The sequence below is a fragment of the Ictalurus furcatus genome, chromosome 9 (assembly GCF_023375685.1).
Source record: "Ictalurus furcatus strain D&B chromosome 9, Billie_1.0, whole genome shotgun sequence".
NCBI classification, from domain to species: Eukaryota; Metazoa; Chordata; class Actinopteri; order Siluriformes; family Ictaluridae; genus Ictalurus; species Ictalurus furcatus.
Genome location: NC_071263.1, coordinates 20,565,444 through 20,574,328, shown reverse-complemented (window position 1 = coordinate 20,574,328; position 8,885 = coordinate 20,565,444).

Sequence of the window (8,885 nt, the reverse complement as noted above, 5' to 3'; positions counted from 1 at the left end):
GAGTGTCTCAAACTTAATAAGTGCACACACAAACACATAAAACCCCCCCACTCTGTTTTGTTGGATTTTGTGACCGGGTAGCTAGCGACCGAGCTACTCCCTCTCGGCAAGTTTGAGCCAACACACTGGGAAAACACAAACCAGCAGCGCCTCACTGTGCAGCTCTCTACAGCATGGACAGACTCGAAAAAAGATCCGACGCAAAGATTAATACACAGATTTGAATCGGACTATTTAAAAAAAATACACGCGAAAGAATATGTGGAGAGAAAAAAAGAGTGGTGTGGAAGTTCAGAGGATCTGCTTTCTCTGCACGAACTCCATTTTCAACTCGGCCGACGCGCATCGGAAAACTGGGCGGAAGCTTTGGCCGCACCGCGCCTCTGAAATCCTTCCGCCTCAAAGTATGAATAAGACATAATTAACCAAAGAGCAAACTGCTTTCGATTAGCTGGTATCGTTTGTCATTTAAACCGTAAACACACTTTTAGTCAGTGTGGTCGCTGTCATGTGTATTTTGTCGCAGGGGAATGATAGGGTTTCTTTTTGAAAACTTGTTGCAAATAGTCCCCGTTCCCAAAAGAAGTTTAGGCGTGCAGGCAGGCGCGAGGAGGAAACTGCAGAAGGATCTCTCACTTCCATCATGCACGCGCGCATGGCGACTCCACTGCATACTCTTACTTTTAATCCTCCTGGACAGTCTATGGTTACCTTTTAAACTGTTATGTAAATAGTTCGTCGGTGATAACTCTGGTCATTGCATTTTCGTTTTGGCAGAAAGGCGAAACTTTCTACAGTTTTAAATGCACGTGCAACACTTCCAGTCTTTTTGAATTTGTTAATAAGTTTGGCAACAGTGTCATATGTGATGTGTTTGCCATGTTTCCTGTTAAAGTCAATCTCAACCTTCAAACAGCTTCCTGATCCAGCCATGAGAATGATTTCAATACGTTCTTCTTTTGGCAAAGGCTTAATAAAATGGTTATAGCTTAAAGGCTATCTGAAAAAAAAAAAAAAATATATATATATATATATATATATATATATATATATATATATATATATATATATATATATATATATATATATATATATTAACATTAACTAAGTATGAAAAATTTTGGAAGACATTTAGCTAAAAAGCAATTCCCCTATGTATGGAAACCTTTGGGACACCCTGTATGTGATAGCTAGCTTACAACTAGCAAGACAATTATGACCAATTATGAAGGTTTGTTTGCAGTTCTTTTCTGTAATAAATCAAGCTAAAATGTTCAGCCTGGTTGTCATAGTGACAGTACCTTATATGAGGTTAGGTCGCTTTAAAAAACAATCTGGTTTAATATGCTACAGTTTAAGCCACAAACCCTAATTTGTGTGTTTGTTAATACTAACCATGTTATAAGGTACTATTTAGTTATTTGAATGACTGTTCAGTTTAATTACTATTTACTATTTAAATTACTATTAAGAAATTTTAGTTTTGTTATTTGAAGAGGCATGTAGCCTTACAATATATTTATCTTGGAAAATAAATGTGTAAAATGTTATTATGTTAAAACAGAGAACAGTGCTTTTCTCCGAATTCTGTTTCCCATCATGATCTGAAATGAAGTAGCTCTTGTCTCCTCTTAACAGAACTACAATGATCATCTTTGACATATCTAAACACCATGCTTCTATCCTTAGGACTATTCAGAGTTCAGGAAGTCAGTCTGCTTTCTCATACCACAAATATGGATGTTCATGCATTTCCTGTGTTGCTCACATAGCACCATTTACTAAACAGAAAAGTAGTGGTCTGTTTAGCTCAGAGATTTGCAGCAGAGATGCTGCTGCTTTGACATTCTTTGCACTTGAAACAATATTCTTGCTGGATTTTAACATACATAATCTGTTTTTAAAACAGGATGCATGTTACTTAAGTTGTATTCTTTTGTATCTTTATTTTATTTATTTTTTTTTAAAAAACAAATCACACTATCTGAATCATTTCAGGCACAGGGCACTATGACACTGTCTGCTTTGTCCCCCCTGTCATATGTTCACTTCCTACCAAAATTATTAAATAGATTTTCTATGTTTGAAATTTTACCTTAAGAGATGTCAGGTCTCATTTAACAACAGGAAGAAATCCAATCAGTTTATCTTATTAAGTGCAAAGAGTCAGCCTACAGGCAAGTCCCATTCATGAGAAGTGTAGGGTTTGTCACTTGATCACAACATACCTGCTATTAGTGTGAGTCTGGTTTATGAGGAGTGTCCTTTGTCAGGTATGCTAATTGTAGGTTGGCAAGAAAAAGGTGCTGAAGCCTGGAAGTAGGGGGTGTGGTCTTTGGTATGTTATATTGATACAAACTGTTATTTACCTCAAAAAACAGCAAATGTCTATAATGATAATAACATTTATTTTTAGATATTACTCAGTCACAGGATGTGCATATCAGAATTAACTATAAGAAATATAGAAATCATTCAATTTTGCTGTTGTTTCAACCTCAGGTCTGTAATTTTAAGGGTATTTGAAGGAAATATGTCATTACTATGGAATAAATAATTAATGCTTGGGATAAGTGGGTGCATGTGAAATCATCTGTAATTTAAGTGAATGAGAAGAATTAGCGTTTATGAATGTGTCTTGATATATTTTTCATTTGTTAATGTGAACACTCTTAAGGCTAAAACAATATTTGTTTGATTTGAGGATTAAAATAGTTGGAAACTCCCATATAATAATAATTTGGCAAGACAGTAAAATGGGTGGGGAGCTGAAGCACGAAAAACTGCAAGAGGAAGTGAAATTGACCTCAGTGACACTGGAAGGAAAATACATGTGATTCCTTATAGGCCTTTAAAAGATGTTGGGTAGTTTCCCAATACTTCGAGTCTTCCTGTTTGATTCTGTGTTCCACTTAAAAGAAATCAACTCTGGTGTTATACAATATGTTATTCCCTCTCCACACATTCAGCTGTGCAACCCCCCCCAGTCTCCCAAGATTCTTCTGGGAGCAACCGGCAGTCCTTCATAAAGAGTAGCATTGTGTCCAGATTATTTGATTGTGATCAGATGTTGGAACATCCTGAAAAAAATAGGATGGCACAGGATGGTTCAGATTATCAAGACTATGTTGTATGGGAAAGAAAAAGAGATCTAGCAAGGCACTGGGGAAAAAGAGGATATGCAGCTAATGCAGTCACCCCTCCAGTGCTAGATTATGAACAATGTGCTCTCTCAACTTCTGTAGCCTTGGAATATACCACTTGCGATCCAGCTAGAGGGGTGTTAAGGATGATCAGTGCTTCCCTTCCACATCGATTTTAAAGGGGGAAATGGCTGGAAGTTAAGTGATGAAAGGCCATATGGAAAAGGGGAGAGAAAGAGGGAGGGAGGGTTTCGCCTGCTCTTCTTGCACACATGAGTGAGGTTGGGGGACTGTGGGAGAGCTTGGAGGCAGCCGGAGCGTGAAGGGAAGGAACAGTCCAGCACGCTGGAAATAATGGGCCTGATTCAAGCCTTTCAAGCATATAGTCCCATGCCTGTCAAATAGCATGTACAAGTAGACTGTGTGTGTGTGTGTGTGTGTGTGTGTGTGTGAGTGTGTTGCTGGGGCTGAGTGTGCACAAGCACGATACTGGAGTAGTGTGGAGGGGAAGCAGCTCCACACGCTGAATGGTGCTTTTGTTCTGGGAGCGGCTGTGGCTTTTTTACATTCGGCAATCCCTGCAGATACAACTGCCTCCGCATGAGAGGAGCATTGAAATGAGTTTCCTCCACCCTCCTCCCCTTTCTCACCTCTCCCCAGTCCCCAGCTCACCTCCTCCCACTCGAGAGTCACTTATCCCCTCCAAGTGGTGCTTGCATGTTTGTGTTTGTGTGTGTGTGTGTGTGTGTGTGTGTGTGTATGTTTGGAGTTGATGCAGGTATACCAAGCCACAGTAAGAAGGCTTTTGCATTTGCTGTGCTTTGTGAGTGATGAGCCACTCCAAAGACCCGGATGTTCTACCCACTGCTCCCTTCTTGCCCTCCATCTCCCCACGAGGGTGCATCTCACTCTGCTCTCTCTCTCTCTCTCTCTCTCTCTCTCTCTCTCTCTCTCTCTGTGTGTGTGTAAGAGAACACACTGTGTGCAGTATGCACCTGGTCTGACGGGCAGGTAGAGGAATGCTGCAGGTCTGTTGGCCGCCCAAGAAGACAAGATGGAATGTGCCTGGCTTTACTTGTCTTTCTTCTTCCTCTCCAGATGCAGTTTTCTGCTTCTTTCTCAATGAATATAAAGAGTGCATGAAGTTCTAAAGTACATCCTGAGAGCAATTCATTTTTCCCTTGGCCCAGAGGCTTTTTAAAATTTTTTTTTATTGATTCATGAATTGTTATTAAGTCATTTTATAATGCTAAGCATTCCAGCCTAGGACAACAGGACTATCATTTTAAAGATAGTTTGACAAATTTGTGGCTTGTTTATATTTGCCAGATTAAAAAAAACCTCTTTGGTTAAACAATCATCATATTAAACATTTTATTAGCTGAAATAACACCAGAGTCCTAGAGAGTGCTGTGGGAAACTGCAGCAGAGGTTGGTGTATATTTTCTGGTTATTTTTGACAGAATTTCACTGTTTCGTATTTAAAGTTAAAGCTTGCTTGTATTAGACTTTGCTTATGATGACTAAGGCCAGGAAAGCTTATTTAGAGCACTTTCACATTTCCTTCCTCAAACTGAAGCAGAAAAAAAGAGATGTTGTCTCAGTAATCAAGTCTCTTAGACACAACCTGTGAATTATATGATTGGAGGTTTGGATGGATCCCGTTCCCTCTTCAGCCAAACTGTACTATGTAAAACAGGGTCAGAAAGAAGTTGTGGACCCTGTTCTAAATTACAAAACACAGGACATGTGTAATTTATTAAAATTATTTCAGGCTTTCTTCTGCAGAAAACAAAAACAAGCTTTGTATGCAACTGTATTTCAGGGGCAATTTGCTAAATGCCAATCTTGAGACTTTGTAGAACTAATTGATTTTTGCATTGTGGTTTTGATCTCCAGAACTGCACCGGGATTTCAGAATTTGTTTTCTCGATCGAGCAAATAAACACAGCCTGCCAGTTTGTTTGGGTTGAGAGCGAAACTAACCGGGACTTGAACGGATGGCTGCATAAAGGACCACACCAGAACAGGCCCATGGACTTTACTGCCAAACGTAGGAACCCCACATGCTACTGCTTTTTGTTTCATCCTTTCTCCCATCACGCACATTTGGATCTTGACTCATTAGATATTGAGTGTGCACTTTGAGAGCTCAGGTAAGTGTGTTAGAGCAAGGAAAGCATAAGTCTTGCGGACTGGAACAACTATAATCACCACTCATGTCGACGCATGTCGGGGTGGTGCGGGGTGGGTGGGGGTATGCATTTGGGATTTCAAAGCAGCATTAAATTATAAGACAGATTTTTCAAGTTCAATGATAAATCTGCAAGAATGATAAAACCTCATATATTTAAAAAGTATGGATTTAAGTCTAACAAAGTTTGATTTTTTCCACACCTTACCTGTGTAGTTTTGTTTGGATTATTTAATAGAAATAGTTTTATGCACAGCACTTCCAACCCCAGAAAACCCCCTGACAGTGTCAGTCTATTTCTTCGAAAACACCTTAAAATTATGTATCTTGTTCTATTAAACATAATGTATATCACGTGTAATTAAATATTCACTTCATATCTGTACTTAATATATCAGTCATTCTGCGTAAAAGATAAAACAAATCAAGAGCTGAGGTATAATTTGATATGGTGGTGTATCGCGCCACCTGCTGGCTGAATGAGTGAACTGATGCACAATATCAAGAAATAGTATGGACGAACTGATATGTGGTAAACCATGAAAACTGCTCCTGTGTTTTAGTCTGGACAATGTTTCATCACCCATCTGAGGGGCTTTCTTCAAAACTGAAGACGGAGAAGTAGATCCTGAGACAATGTTATCCCTTCCTACAAACGATTTATATATTGAGGTATTTAAAGATAGTTCATAACTGTAAATGTGCAGATTAGAGTTTGTGATATGTTGCCTGATCAACAATATGCAACCCAGCATTTCATAAAATAAGAACCAAGTAAAAGTTTAATTAATTTAGCCCTGGAATTATGATAGCATCTCTCTTATGATTATACACCGATCGGCCATAACATTAAAACCAATGACAGGTGAAGTGAATAATAGATAATTGATTATCTGGTTACAGTGGCACCTGTCAACGGGTGGGATATATTAGGCAGTAAGTTCTCGAAGTTGATGTGTTGTAAGCAAGAAAAATGGGCAAGGATCTTAGAAACTTTGACAAGAACCAAACTGTGATGTCTAGATGACTGGGAGCACACCATCTCCAAAACAGCAGGATAATGCACCCTGCCACACGTCAAATTGTTTAGGAATGGTTGAGGAACATGACAAAGAGTTCAAGGTGTTGACTTGGCCTCCAATTTCCCCAAATCTGAATCCAGTCGAGCATCTGTGGGATGTACTGGAGAAAAAAGTCCGATCCATTGAGGCCTTGCTGCTTACAGGACTTAAAGGATCTGCTGCTAATGTCTTAATGCCAGATACAACAGCACACCTTCAGAGGTCTTGTGAAGTCAAAGTTGTTTTGGGCGACACAAGGGGGATCTAGACAATATTAGGCAGGTGGTTCTAATGTTATGGCTGATCGGTGTACAGCCGTCTTGATATGGATAACCGCCCTCTACTGGCCCATCTATGTAAATACAGTGTCACCAACAGACTGCAAAAATACTTAAATACAGTGCGAGTATGCATACGCTACTGGGCCACTTTATTAGGAACACCTGTACATCTGCACCGTGGAATTATCTGAACAGTCAGTCAGGTGGCAGCAGCATAACATTTAAGATCATGCAGATACAGGTCAAGAGCTTCAGTTAGAGGAGAATGGCCAGGTGAGTGTTGACAGGAAGGCTATGCTAACTTAAATAACCACACTTTACATCAAAGGCATAGCAGGGTAGACTAACTGGCTAATATTAAGCTTGGTTATTCACTGTAGTCTCAAAGAAACCTTGCAACAGGACTAATTTCGCAAGATAGTCGTCTCTACTCAGACAAAATTTCCCTTTAAGAACATAATACTTTTTTGGAGAGACCCCTTATAGAAAAGTAATCTTTACTGTAAATCTTTACATATGAATAATAAAGATTCTCATTTGAAACTTAGACTCTTCTGTTGTTTAATACATCTTCACATGTGGACTTTTCACATGCAGTATAGTGCATGTGTATGTCTTTTTTCCAAATGCAATTTTTGCCCATGACTGTCAATGTTTCATATATTATTCATGTAATGACTTGTTAAAAACTTATGATCATGTATGTGATTTTCCATAAGGGACAAAACAATGAAAACTATAGGATTCTAGCACAACACAAACCAGTTTTAAATAAAGACTGATTAGTCCTGATTAATTAAGCTTTTTAGTGCTTAACTTTCCAAAGACAGAAGACATCAGGTCCAAGCTGGCATTATTTAAAACAACATTTATGGCATTTGGCAGATGCCCTTATCCAGAGTGTCTTACAGTGATCTAATTTATTATTATTATTATTATTATTATTATTATTATTATTTATACAACTGAACAATTGAGGATTAAGGGCCTTTTTCAGGGGCCCAGTAATGGCAGCTTGGCGTTGCTGGGTTTTGAACTCATGATCATGAACTCATGCGCAGAAGTTTTCAGAGCTACCACTTCTCCATTATTGTGGAAGATTTTAAGTTATTGAGATTTGAATGGTAACTGTAAGAATTCAATAATACATATAAATACTATAATAACCACTGTATACACACACACACACAAAATAGTCTCTAGAGTTTACATTGAGTGAGGGACAATTCTGCAGAAATGCCTTGTTGATATGAGAGGTCAGAGGAAAATGGTCAGCTTGGTTCAAGCTGCCAGGTAGGATATAATAACTCAAATAATCAGTCTTTACAACCATAGTGTGCAGAAAAGCATCTCAGCATGCCCAAAACATTTAACCTTGTGGTGCATGGGCTACAACAGCAGAAGATCACTTTGGGTTCACTCCTGTCAGCCAAGAACAGGGATCTGAAGCTATCCTGGGCACCGACTCACCAGCCATAACCAGCTGCCTAATATTGTGTAGGTCCCTCTTGTGCCACCAAAACAGCTCTGATGTGTCAAGGCATGGACTCCACAAAGGTGTGGTGCGGTAACTGGCACCAAAATGTTAGAAGCAAATACTCAAATTTTAAAAGTGTTAATATTTGTATTGTTACCAGTGATTTACTGAAAGGATTGCAAACAGAATCCTGCTTTTTGTGTTCTCCGTACAATTGTAGCAGGTTTTCTTTTTCTGGTCTGCAATATTTTGAGGTTTATATGGTAATATTTTGTTAGAACCACAAAGTGGCACCATTGTCTTTTTATTGCAACTTTTGCAGTTAGAGAGAAATAATATTCCTTAGTTCATACAGAGATATAAAAATCTACAAATTGAGTCTCACTTATTGGTCCTGCAGAGACTTCAAAAAGTTTGTATGCCAGTGTACAAGGATAGTATGCAAAGCCATAAAAAGCAAGTTAGTCTTGTATAAGACAGAATATAGAAACCTATGTGGCATTAATATAGCTATACATCAATGAAATGGCTTTTCTTCCATGACCTATTCAAATGAGTTTAAAATTGCATTTTAATTGTACACAATTGTTGTTCATCTATGGCAATGCATAGGTCCACATTTTTTGTCAGTGTTTACAGCATATTTAATCCAGAGAATTTTCCCCAGGAAAGCCAAAAGGGAATGGGCCACTGTCACTCCACATGCTTAATCTAGTTCTCTCTAAAAAC